Source organism: Tursiops truncatus, chromosome 12 (genome assembly GCF_011762595.2).
Source record: "Tursiops truncatus isolate mTurTru1 chromosome 12, mTurTru1.mat.Y, whole genome shotgun sequence".
NCBI classification, from domain to species: Eukaryota; Metazoa; Chordata; class Mammalia; order Artiodactyla; family Delphinidae; genus Tursiops; species Tursiops truncatus.
Genome location: NC_047045.1, coordinates 22,351,243 through 22,365,648, shown reverse-complemented (window position 1 = coordinate 22,365,648; position 14,406 = coordinate 22,351,243). Strand labels below are relative to the sequence as shown.

Below are 14,406 nucleotides of genomic sequence, written 5' to 3'. Positions count from 1 at the left end.
ATCATATAGTTTTTGTTTTGTTAGTATTCTTAGCTGTGTACTACAATTATAACTCTCATTCTGCTTAATTTTTGGTTTCAGAGTTATGTTAGTTTGACATGAATCTGTACCAAATTTAAATCTGGAAGTATTTTTTCTTAGTAATATTGTGCTTTTTGGTATGCTTGCTGCCTGCCACCTTGTCTTTAATGGTGTTGGACACTTCTAAAATTAACAGATGTATTATCAGTTTATAATCTAAAAATTACCAGGTCTCCTTGATTCACTCTGTATTTTGTTTCTTCGATAATTTTCTTTTTCTCTTAATCCTTGCTAATACTTTTTGTAATTTTATACACTCTTAAGGTTGTTGTATTCTTATAACAAAGCTTAGCTTCAAGTTTCATATTCCTACATTTAAAAATATTTATTAGTATTAAAGCATAAAGTTGCTTCCTCAATAACATTAAACTTTTTCTTTCTCTTTTGTAATCCATTTTTTATAGCTTTGCTATATTATTTATTCATTCAGCAAATGTTATAATAATTGAAATAACAGATTAATATAGAACTCTTATTAACTTTTTCGTAATGAAGAAAATGTTTTAGAATAATTAGGAGTGCATGTATATATATGCATGTATGTATGTATAGTATATGCATATATGTATATATACACATGCAATGTATACATATATACACATATATGAACATATATGTACATATATAGATATTAATATAGAAGTCCTATTAACTTTTTCATAGTGAAGAAAATGTTTTAGAACAATTAGGAGTGTATGTATTATATATACAAACACACACATATAATTAGAATAATGAGGAGTGCATGTATATATATACGCACATGCACACACATGTATGTACACTTTAGTTTTTTTTCCAGATTTATTGAGATATAATTTGACATGACATTATGTAAGTTTAAGGTGTACAACTTGTTGATTTGATGCACTTATATATTGCAAAGTGGTTACTGCTGTAGTGTTAGCTGACATCTCTTTCACTTCTCATAATTACCATTTCTTTTTTGTGGTGAGAACATTTAAGATCTGTTGTTGTAGCAATTTTCAAGTATGTAATACAGTTTTTTTAACTATAATTACCATGTTGTGCATTAGATCCTCAGAACTTATTTGTCTTATAACTGGCAGTTTGTACCCTTTGACCAGTACCTCCCCATTTTCCCCACTCCTTAAGCTCCTGGTAACCACCATTCTAGGCTCAGTTTCTATGAGCTTTTTAGATTCCACATATAAGTGATATCATACAGTATCTGTCTTTCTGTCTGACTTATTCCACCTGGCATAATGCCCTCAAATTCTATCTATGTTGTCACAAATGACAGGATTTCCTTCTTTCTCATGGCTGAATAATACTCCATTGTGTATATATATCTATATATACATATATATACATATCACATCTTCTTTATTTATCTATTTATTCATTTCTTGGTGGATACTTAGGTTATTTTCATATCTTGGCTATTGTGAATAATGTTGCAATGAAAATGGGAAAGAAGGTATATCTCTTTAAGATCTGCTTTTCACATTTTTAATTTTTTTTTTTTTTTTTTTTGCGGTACGCGGGCCTCTCACTGTTGTGGCCTCTCCCGTTGCGGAGCACAGGCTCCGGACGCGCAGGCCCAATGGTCACGGCTCACGGGCCCAGCCGCTCCGCGGCATGTGGGATCTTCCTGGACCGGGGCACGAACCTGTGTCCCCTGCATCGGCAGGCGGACTCTCAACCACTGCGCCACCAGGGAAGCCCCCTGTGTTCCTTTTTTTTTATCATGGAGAAGGGAGACAAACAAGGAGTGATTAAAAGTCAATCAGAAGCACTGTTTACTGATCTAAAGCTATAGCGGATGATATCTGGTAGTAAACTGGTTAAAAAGAGAAAGTAACAGAACTCATTTTACTCCTTCTCCAAGCCCAAATCTGACTTGGACCCCCCATTATATAAAACAGACAAAAGTGGGGCTGCTTTGGTTGGTGAACATTTTGGGGCAGCATGTGGGGTTGCACTCTGGGTGGTCTCTAAGGTCACCATGGAACTTTTTTAGGGCAGCAGTTCCCAAACGCCATTGGTTGTTTGGGTTATGTTATCATCATGATTGTATTACCATCATATTAAGCTTGCATTAAAAAAAAAATTTAGAGATCCAAATTCAGTAGACCTTAGTAGGCTTTGAGAATTTGTGTTTTTGAAAGCAGCCCTAGCTGATTCTGATTTCCAGCCAGGTTCGGGAGCCATGGCCTTTAGTGCCGGTTGAACACAGTTTAAAAATCAGTGACTAAACCAGAGAAGTGTCTAGCCAGCCACTGAGTTAAGGATACAGCTGAGAATTTGTCCATTAATTGATTAAAGGAGATTCATGTAAAATGTTTATTATTATGGCATTCAATAAACGTTAGTTATTGGTGTCATAGTTTAAGACTCCTTGGAAAATCATTTTTACATGGTAACCAACATTTGGTTTCTCAGAATACATTCAGAATTCTCTTAGGGTGTGAGTTAGTTATCGTACAAGAAGAAAAGTAGGTATAGGACAAAAACAATCTAATATTTTTAAATCAAACTTTTGAGATACATGTCAGCTAGTCACATCTTTAGGATTTACTAAAGGATAGAAAGTTCCTTTAAATATTAGTTTATTTAATTAAGCTACTTATCAGTGTGAGAGTTACTACTTTTTAATAGAGGTACTATCTCTGAAATGGTACTTAAGGATAAAAATCAACTGAATTCATTACCAAATCTGGCTAGAGAACTCTTAAAGCTAAACGGATATAGGTAAAACCTCTGTTGCAAACATTGGTGCAATCCCTGATTAGAATTTGGGGTTGCCCATATTCTAGGGGTAGCAAGCATCTGGAACTTCGAAACATTAAAAAAAAATCCTTTTTTTGTTAATATTTCTAAATACATATATTTTAAAAGAGAGCTAGGCTACAGGACCCAAATATATGAGAAGAATAATATTTATTCATACAGTCAGCAAATATTTATTGAACATCTACCATATGCCAGAGGTTTTGCTGGACTTAGGTAATTAGAACTAACCTGTTTAATATGATTATTTTTATTTTTTAATCTTAAGATGAGCATTTTCCGTTTTTAGAACATACTTTAAAAGATAAGCTGGGACGAAGTGAGAGAGCGGCATGGACTTATATACACTACCAAATGTAAAATAGATAGCTAGTGGGAAGCAGCCGCATAGCACAGGGAGATCAGCTGGGTGCTTTGTGACCACCTAGAGGGGTGGGGTAGGGAGGGTGGGAGGGAGATGCAAGAGGGAGGGGATATGGGGATATATGTATACGTAGAGCTGATTCACTTTGTTATAAAGCAGAAACAAACACACCGTTGTCAAGCAATTATACTCCAATAAAGATGTTAAAAAAAAGATATTAATTGCTGCCAAGATAAAATTGTTTGCTCTCTTTTATTGAGGCATTGGACTGTTTCCAGTTTTTTCTTTTATAAATAACTCCTTATACCCATCTTGATATAGCTTATGATGAAAATAATATTACTTGGATAAAGAGTATGGAAACTTCTAAACTCCTTGATACCTCTTGCCAAAAGTTGTACGTTACACCCCCAAACACTGTTGCCTGAAAGAGCCCATTTCACTGCATTCTTGGCAGTTTGGGGTAGTTTCATTTAGTATAAATAATAATGTGGCCAGGTTGACAGTTGGGAAATGAAATTTGTTATTGATTTAATTAGCGTTTTGGGAAACATCAGTCGATTACACAAGTTTCTTTTGTATTTTGGCTATGGCACAAATTATATTTTAACAGATAACACGTATTGAGCACTTAGGTATACTAGACATCAGTCTGAGTATTTTATACAGAGTATCTCATGTACTGTGCACAACTCTGTGAGGTGTAGGTACTATTATTATCCTCCTTTTATGAATTAGGAAAATGAGGCATGTAAAGGCAAGTGAGTTTTCCAAGCCCGCACAGTTATGTTAGTTACAGGACTGGGATTTGAATGTGGGTGGTCTGGCTCCAGAGCCTAGGATCTTTACCATGGTCTTGCTTTATACATGTATTTTTTCCTGTGTTGCCAGATATTGTCTTCATTATTCTTTTTCACTATTTCTTTGGTTATTTTTACTGTTTTACTCTTATAGGTGAATTTTTATCTTAAAATACGCTTATTCTGGTGATGTCTTCCTTATATAGGGAGAGGAAAAGTTCTCCCCGTGAGAACTTTTATCCCACACCTTGGGATGATCAATGTTAAGAGTTGGAGGTTTGGTTCTCTGGACTCTATGCCTCCATCTTCCTGCCTGCTGCCGCCTTCCCTCGCTGCCTGATCCTCCATATAAATGGATACGATATATGCTGTTCTGTTATAAACTGTAGAAAACTTTATCAGGTTTCCTTCAAATCGCTTTGTGATGGTAATTGGAATTGCATTGCACCTTTCACGTAATGGGAAAATCAGTATCTTTGCAGAAATAATATTTATTGCTTTAGTAGATAACTATGAAGCTACTATAGGAGTTAGAAGGTCTCAAAGATGATACAAGACACTGTGTAAACAAAATACAATTCCTGCCCTTGAAGCAGCTTTAAGATGCAGTAAGAGATGTAGTAGAAGTATGTATAGTACAAAGCAGAATAAATAAGGAGAGGTAACAAAGAACTGCTAAGGAGCATTATTTGATATTCCATATGAAATATGAGTGCTCATTTTGATTTTAGGAGTATAATAATGGGTGTCCTAGATGGTTGTTTACCTTTGATAATGGAATAAAGAAGAGATACAGACCCATTTGTTATTTAGTATTGCATAGTGCTACTGACCTCACTGGCGGACATTTGCCCCGACTCCCATCTCAGCTCTAGAGCTATCTCTTGGATGAGATGTTAAGGGGATTTTCATACTTATTTTTTCATAATTCCACTATCCTTTAAGAAATGGTTATTTGCTCACATGCTGTAGTCCATTATGTGTGATTGTAGAAATGCTAAGTACTAGAGAAAACAAATCTGTTCCTCTCTGTGAATCAGTGAAAAATTGTTTGAAAGAATTGTAATTGATCTTTTAAGAATGTGTGCCCTATACAAAAGAAAATCAAAAGTAATCAGCCAGGTCACGGGGCAAATGTAAAATAAAACAAAGCCTTTGGAATATTTCTTCTGGTCTTCTCTTCTCATGAAGACTGATGGTTTTATAAAAACAAAATGATTTTCACACCTTTCAGCCCCTTTGATATGTAAGTGCTACCCATACCATTTTAAGTGGCTTTAACATTTTATTCCAGATCAAGGTAAATCTGAGTAATCAATGTGGCTTTTTACTCTCTCCCATGGAAGACCAGGTAAAAGGATACTGTATTTTACATACTTAACTTGTGCATGGCTATGAAGTTCTAAAAAGCATAACCTGTAACATTCATGGTAGTTAGTGCAAATGAATATATCATTTGATTTTATACTTTGAAGTGTAATGATACTCTGTATTCTCATTATAAACAGAGCTACTTAATCTAAAAGTAACTAATTAAAATAACCAACAGAGGCTTCTTAGCCTCAGAACAGATAGATTCATGAGATTTGTTAACCAGTATTGGAACTAATTACCTGATTTGTGCAATGAATAGTAATTTTGCAGTATTCTGTTACCTTGAAAGATTTTCAGATCCTCTTAATTAGGTCAAGATCAATGAATATGTCTATACCTTACTAAACATTTTCCATTATTAATAGTTGTGAGTTTTTCTAACTTGGAATATATATATATATGTAAAATGTCTTTTTTTTGGTTTCTTTTGTGATTCTGGCCACAAAATGAAAAAGTTTAATGAAAAAATGATAGTGACTTTAAAAATACTTTTCCTCATTATAAAATTACTTTGTATTCATTGTGGAAAACTTAGAAAGTGAAGATAAGGAAAAGAAAAAAATGAAAAGCAGCCATAATCTCACCAGTTAGAGATGTTGCTGCTAATGTTGGTGTGTCTCTGTCTATATATATCATTTTGTTAAGTGAAAATGAATTCATTCCACAGTATTTTTTGGTGTATATTATGTATGCCAGGTACCATTCTAGATGCTGGGCATTACAGTGGTCCCTGCCATAATGGAGCCTCTATTAGGGGAAATATGTTTTCTACTTAAACTGTTTAGTATCTATGATTTTTAGTTTAGTAATCTGCTATTTTTTTTTTTTTTGGCGGTACGCGGGCCTCTCACTGTTTGGCCTCTCCCGTCGCGGAGCATAGGCTCCGGACGCGCAGGCTCAGCGGCCATGGCTCACTGGCCCAGCCGCTCCGCGGCATGTGGGATCTTCCCGGACCGGGGCACGAACCCGTGTCTCCTGCATCGGCAGGCGGACTCTCAACCACTGCGCCACCAGGGAAGTCCAGTAATCTGCTGTTTTTAATTAATGCTCCTAAATATTTTTCTATTTTATTAAACATTTTCCTATTCGATGACTAAAATAAAATTGTTTATTAAGGTAATCCTTGTTTATGGTTAAATAAATCAAGTAATACTGGAGATCCCTTCCATATCCCCTCCTTCTGTCTATCAGTATTACTCCCTAAAGGCAACCACTTTTTTTTTTCCCACATTATTGCGATATTTGCTTTATTGTGGTGGTCTGGAAATGAACCCGCAATATCTCTGAGGTCTAACGCAACTTCTTTTAACCTTTTTTTTCTTTTAATTTTTGAATTTAATTAATTTTTTTATACAGCAGGTTCTTATTATTATCCATTTTATACATATTAGTGTATATATGTCAATCCCAGTCTCCCAATTCATCTCACCACCACCACCCTCCCCACCACTTTCCCCCCTTGGTGTCCATACATTTGTTCTCTACATCTGTGTCTCTATTTCTGCCCTGCACACTGGTTCATCTGTACCATTTTTGTAGGTTCCACATATATGCGTTAATATACAATATTTGTTTTCCTCTTTCTGACTTCACTCCACTCTGTATGACAGTCTCTAGATACATCCACATCTCGACAAATGACCCAATTTCGTTCCTTTTTATGGCTGAGTAATATATGTACCACATCTTCTTTATCCATTCATCTGTCGATGGGCATTTAGGTTGCTTCCATGACCTGGCTATTGTAAATAGTGCTGCAGTGAACATTGGGGTGCATGTGTCTTTTTGCATTATGGTTTTCTCTGGGTATATGTCCAGTAGTGGGATTGCTGGGTCATATGGCAGTTCTAGTTTTAGTTTTTTAAGGAACCTCCATACCGTTCTCCATAGTGGCTGTATCAATCTACATTCCCACCAACAGCGCAAGCGGGTTCCCCTTTCTCCACACCCTCTCCAGCATTTGTTGTTTGCAGATTTTCTGATGATGCCCATTCTAACTGGTGTGAGGTGATACCTCATTGTAGTTTTGATTTGCATTTCTCTAATAATTAGTGATGTTGAGCAGCTTTTCATGTGCTTCTTGGCCACCTGTATGTCTTCTTTGGAGAAATGTCTATTTAGGTCTTCTTCCATTCTTTGATTGGGTTGTTTGTTTTCTTTAATATTGAGTTGCATGAGCTGTTTATATATTTTGGAGATTAATTGTCCGTTGATTCATTTGTAAATATTTCCTCCCATTCCGAGGGTTGTCTTTTCATCTTGTTTGTTTGTAGTTTCCGTTGCTTTGCGAAAGCTTTTGAGTTTCATTAGGTCCCGTTTGTTTATTTTTGTTTTTATTTCCATTACTTTTTTTTTATACTTATTTTGTGGTTATCCTCAGATCTCTAAATAATATGTTTATGTTGCTGTTTATTAATTAACTTTAGGTGAGTTCCTAATGTGGTCATGAGGATGTGGCTTACCAGTACCTCTGTTCCCACCTGTCTTTTCTTCTAGTTTCTCATCATAGGTAAACTATTATTGTTAGTTCTCTTCATCAATCATGCCTGTATATTTAATCTTCCCTTTATCCTAATAACCCTAATGTAGTGTTTCTTAACTCTTGTTAAGGTGCGGACTTTAGAGTTCTCTGTCTTCCATCTACTTCTGTTATGTCAGCTCTAACTTTAATATTGTCAACTCTGTTTACATTTACATGCTGTTTGTTAAACATAGGGTTTTGTTTTATATAAGTGTATGGTTGTTTTAAATGGTGAAAAATACTTAAAATTTTTTTTTCTCACTGGAACTATCATTTAGATTAGTGGAAAGGAATAGATTTCCTTTTTCATGGCATGAAAAGAAATCACTCTGATATTTCAAACACACAGGAATTTAATACATAGAATTGGTTACAAAGGCATTGAGAGGATGGAGAAGCCAAAGGGTCACCTGGAGTTCAGCAGGCTGCTAGTGCCTCTGGTTGGAGCCTGGTTAGCACTTGCTGCCCAGGTGCTGGAGGAGGTAATATACTGCCTGTCTGGCCGCTGCTCTGGGACCACTCACCACTGCTGCACAGCAGCCCTTCCCAGGGGGCTCTCCCCTAAGAAGCTGTGCCGTCATCTGGTGACTGCTGCCTTCAGTGCTGCTACAGATGCTGCCAGAAGCAGATCAATAGGTTTTTCCCTTCCTCTTTTTTTCTAATCTCCTTCCAGAGAGCTGGCAAGGGAGTCTGGGAAGTGTTATATTGCTTACTTCTCAAACCAGGATCCACTGAGCACACAACTGCAGGGATGGAGCTGACCACCAAAGACAGCCAACTTGCCCAGAGTTCAAAGTCATGCCTTCTCTGCCACATCAAGTAGAATGTTTCTTTTGTTGAGTTTAAATAGGTTCTTTTTTACTCGAATAATTGCCTTTACTCTATAATCAAGTTTTTTCAAGGTTTTAGTCATTCTGTTTCTTCTTTCAATTACTTTTTGTTATCCCAAAGACTTCTCTTTTAGAGCCTTCTATGATTTCTAGCCTGTGTATAAAGCTCTGGTCCCAACTTTTATCCTGGTTGGATGTAGCTTTCTGGATTCCATGTTTTTCTTTCTTCCCCTCTGCTTCCTTCCTTCCTTCCTTCCTTTCTTTTCTGTCACTTTGCAGGGATACCTCCTTAACTCACTTCCTAAGAAAGTATGTACAGGAAGTAACCCATAAGCATGCTTAGGTGTATGAACATGCTGATGCTCTTGTCCTGAATTTAGTAATTTGCTTGTGTATAAAATTTTAGATTAGAAATGATTTTCCCTAAGAATATTAAAAACCTTACTTCAATTTCTTCTGTTAACCTCTGCCACTGATAAAAGGTGTGATATTATTCTGATTCTAGTGCCTTGGAAGTGGTTTGCCCCTGGAAACTTAGAATTTTCTCTTTATTCTTGTCCTAAAATTTCCCAGTGATGTCTAATTATGTGGGTCGCCATTGCCCCCCAACCTTCCCATTCATTGGTACTTGGTGATCTCTTTGAATCTGAAAACCTGGGTTCTTCCATTCAGGGTAATTTTATCTTATCTCTGATATTTTATTTCCTCTCTCTCTCTTTTTTCTTTTTTCTCTTTTTTCCTTCTAGACCTACTGTTGGTTGTTACACCACCTAGATTCTTAGATTCTTTTTCTTCTCTTATCTTTTCTGTCATACTTTTTATCTCCTGGTCTCCTTTTCAGTTTTCTGGGAGATCTTCTCATTTTCTTTCTATATTTCTAATAAATTACTAATTTCAGTAATTACGCTTTTAAATTTCAAGAGTACCCATGCATTTTTACTCTCTGCTTATACCTTTTTATGCCAACCTGTTCTTAATTTATGGACATGATAGAGTTTTGAATCTCTTATGAGAATACTAACTGGCGGGTATAGAGTTACTTTCTCTTAATCTTGAATTATCTTTCTTCTTCCTGTTTCTGGTTTTCCTTAAATGTGCAGTGATCCTTGGTTGGCTGTTTGCATTTAAAAATGAGGCAGAAAAACTGCTTGGAAGAAATTCTGTGAATGTGGGCCGGCTTTGTCAGCTTGAGACCTTTGCTTTATGATAAGCGGTTGTGCTGGAGGATCTTCAGTCCTACTGCCTGGAGAGGTCTTTTACTTCCGGGCACCATTACCCACGTAGTTACTTTACCTCAGGGTTTGGTTCAGTTTCTTTAGAGAAGGGCCCTCCAATTTTAATGATTGATTGCTTAGGAGTTGGTTAACCTGTATGTCTTGTCTGTGAGTTGTGGTGATTTAATTGTTTTACATTAGTTAAAAATAACCAATTTCTCTTTTTCAGTCCCTGTTGTCACTCTCGTTAGTTGATGTTTCTGGGTCTGGATTTTCTTTGGGATTTTGCAAAATAGGCTGCTCCACTTGTAGATGTTGCTACTTTTGTGCAATGCTTCTCAGCACTTCTCCATCGATTTCTTGTCCAGCAGAAATTTATTGCCATAGTTCATCCAGTGATGGTCTTCCCTCCTTTCCTTCATTATCTTCATTGTTGTGTGTTATATTAGTTATCTATTCCTACCCAACACATTACCTCAAGATTACCCCCTCAAATTTAGCAGCATAAAACAACAAACATTTATGATCTCATGGTTCTGGGGAACAGTTTAGTTGGGTCGTTCTGGCTCAGTGTCTCTCAGGAGGTTGCTGTCACGCTGTGGGCCAGGGCTGCCGTCACCTCGAGGCTCCACTTCCAGGCTTACTCTTGTGGTTGATGGCAGGCCTCAGTTCTTTGCTGATTGTTGGCCTGAGGCCTCCATTCCTTGCCTTGCAGGCCTGGGTGGGGAGGAAAAACTTGTACCCACTGTGTTTAGTGTTTGGGAGTTTGCAGATTAAACTGAGGAAAGAAGAGGAAAAAAGTTTATTCATATGCCTGTGGGAGTGCACAAAAGAAGTGATGTGCTAAATGACTAAAGTTAGGGGCATATATATATATATATACATACATACACACACACACACACCTAACTTAATAGGGGAAAGGGAATGGAGACAGAAGGCTTCTGTGGGAAGAACAAATGGGTTACTTTAGGAGAACCTATGTTTAGGATAACAACAGGAGAGAAGAAAGTTTATGATAATCTGATAATCTTTGTTATGCTGGTGTGATTGATCTTTTCCATCTTCTTCCTGGCTGTAAAATTCCCCCAGAGAGGGGTTTTAAGATAGTTTCACTCTCAGTCTCCTTCCTGGGAGTGAAGCTGCTCCAAAGAGGTGATTTATGGTGGCCTCATTCCCAGAAGTTTCTGCTTTTAGTCAAATAAGGGAAGCTCTGGGAACGCTTCTTTCTGCATCTCTTGAATCTCAAACATCTTCAGCTTAACGCAGTCTTCATACTAACTCTGGGGTTCCATGTGGTTCTCCACAGCTGCCTGAATGTCCTTACTGCATGGCAGCCAGCTTCCCCCAGAGCAAGTGATCCAAGATATTTCAAGATATCCAGGATGGAAGTAGTAGTCTTTTTATAATCTAAGCTAATCTCAAAAGTTATTTACAGTCATTTCTGCCATATTCTATTTGTTGGGAGTGAGATACAAATCCAGCCCACACTCAAGGAGAGGGAAATTTAGCTCCACCTCTTAAAAGGAAGCGTATCAAAGAGTTTGGGGACTTGTGGACATACTTTGAAAACCCCCAGATGGCTTTATACTTAAAAAAAAAAAAATCTAACTTTGTTATTTTGATAGTGTCTTAGGAGGAAAAGGAGCCATACTGGATCATTGTATTCCATTGTATGAATGCACCATATATATATATTTTTTTGTGGTACACGGACCTCTCACTGCTTTGGCCTCTCCCGTTGCAGAGCACAGGCTCCGGACGTGCAGGCCCAGCGGCCATGGCTCATGGGCCCAGCCGCTCCGCGGCATGTGGGATCTTCCCAGACCGGGGCACGAACCCGTGTCCCCTGCATTGGCAGGCGGACTCTCAACCACTGCGCCACCAGGGAATCATAATTTGAGAAATCCTGTGTGGTTGAAAATTTAAATTGTTTTGAAATTTTTGCTTTTATAACAAACAGTACTGTGATAATATTATTCTAGGTAACTTTTTTCATATGAGTAATTATTACCTGATAGTTCATTATAACCACTTATTGCTCTATTCTGTATGCTCTAGAATGCATTTGTGGGAATACACTCACATATTTTTTTTTTTAATGTGGACCATTTTTTTTAAGTCTTTATTAAATTTGTTATAATATTGATTCTGTTTTTATGTTTTGTTCTTTTGGCCACAAGGCATGTGGGATTTTAGTTCCCCAACCAGGGATCGAACCCACACCCCCCCATTGGAAGGCAAAGTTTTAAACACTGGACTGCCAGGGAAATCCCTACACTCACATATTTTAAAGTAAATTATTAAATATTTTTGTAGCGTTTTCTGCAGTGATATTTAAGTCCCATGTTTTGAACTAGTATTTTTTTGTGTGTGTGGTACGCGGGCCTCTCACTGTTGTGGCCTCTCCCGTTGCGGAGCACAGGCTCCGGATGCGCAGGCCCAGTGGCCACGGCTCACGGGCCCAGCCGCTCCGCGGCATGTGGGATCTTCCCGGACCGGGGCACGAACCCGTGTCCCCTGCATCGGCAGGCGGACTCTCAACCACTGCACCACCAGGGAAGCCCTTGAACTAGTATTTTTAATGATTTATTAAATAGATTCATCACCAAAAAGTTTTTTTCCAGTCACTTTTGGTTTAGTTTTGGCATTTTATGACTGCACTAGATGGCAGCAGAGGACCAGCTTTAATTCAGGCTGCTTTTGTGAGGCAGTAGAATTCTGTTACCCAATGCATTGTACATCTAATACATCCCAAAATACTAGTTTGGGATTATTAAGAATTTAGTGAGGATTAGTGGGATCATGTATACAACACTACTGAAAGCATAGCAGTTTTGATGATGTTGCCATGTTCTTTTGTGCATTGCATATGAATTATATGACTATGTCATTTTGGACCTATTTTTGTAAAAACGATTTTGCCACATTAAAGTCTCCGAAAGTGTTTTGTTTGCTTCAGGAAACTGATGTTCTTATGTTGGAATCTCAGAAAATGAAAGAATGATTTGAAGATTCTCTCTTATCTCATATGGGTTTTGCTCTCAGTTGTTCATGTTGGGAGCAAAGGAGTCTATAGAAAAACTTCGTGTTGGAATGTAACTCTTCTGTTTTAGATAGTGAAATTTTGTTCATAAGGGTAGAACAGTCATTGGACTTGTACACGGTATATGAAGAATAGCAATTTTGATATATATGCTCCAATTATATTTTGGGAAAGAAATTTCTATAACTACATGCTTTTGTTTTTTAAAATTATACATCATATAGTATCTTTACTTTCTTTAGGAACTATATTCAGTGTTTGCATGTAATCTGATTCCCAAAAGGCATTAGTATCTGTGAACTTAGGTAAAGAAATTGAAAATGAGTAATTCTGACAGCTCTTTTTTAAATCGTGAGATCTGGTTTGAAGATTTTTTTTTTCTATTATTTATTTATTTTTTTGCGGTACGCGGGCCTCTCACTGTTGTGGCCTCTCCCGTTGCGGAGTACAGGCTCCGGACGCGCAGGCTCAGCGGCCATGGCTCACGGGCCTAGCCGCTCTGCGGCATGTGGGATCTTCCCGGACCGGGGCATGAGCCCGTGTCCCCTGCATTGGCAGGCGGACTCTCAACCACTGCGCCACCAGGGAAGCCCTGGTTTGAAGATTTTATATGCAGCCCATCTTAGAACAGTATGTTCCTGGCTTTCAGCCCAGCTCTGCTGTTGCTGCTGTTTTTGTGGGCAGGTGAGCCTTTCTGGACAAATTTTTCTTTCATAACGTCTTAGACTTTAGAAAATTTAATTTTTAAAATATTTTTGCCTGGGCAGAGAATTAAATTGTCTCCCCATGAATTATTTAAAAATGGCTTTTAAGACTTTTAAGTGTTATATTAGCCTGATAAAATGTAAATGTAGCTAGAGGCACAGAATACAGTATATATAATGAGAACAAATAAAATTGCTCCTTAAATTGTAAACTTTAAGCAACTGCACATTGAATCGACTCTGTGATCTGGCCTTGGTAGTTGCCTTAATATGACGAGTCCATATTATATTTAATTTTGTAATCTCAGAGGTTAGGTACTGTATTTAGTATTTAGCTGTTGACATTGTTGCATCTAGACTTTTTCCCAGTAATTTTATGTGAACATGAACAAAGACCAGTGGAAACCAGTTAATTTCTAATAGTGTGGTTTATTAAACATTTTGTACTAATAAATTGGGAAATTAAGTCATTTAAAACATTTGGTGCATATAGATATAATTTTATGTACTTATATTTCCCTATGTGCATAAAGCAATATTAAATAAAATCAAGCATCTTTGTGTTATGCATCTTCTACATGTGTTTTTAATTATCTTTCTTAAAAGTAACCTAGTGGTGCTATTAGTCTATTTATACATTTAAAATAAATAATGGGGTTTTTATAGTAAAATATGTATGGTAAAGTATAATATCTGTGTTAAACATAAAATTATTTCA

At 37.1% G+C, this 14,406-nt stretch overlaps 1 protein-coding gene across 7 annotated transcripts in view; it reads left to right on the top strand.

Moving 5' to 3' along the window:
• The window catches only part of RNGTT (RNA guanylyltransferase and 5'-phosphatase), a 249,817-nt gene that overhangs the window by 30,574 nt on the left and 204,837 nt on the right, over positions 1–14,406 (top strand). The gene's annotated exons all lie outside the window — the stretch shown is intronic.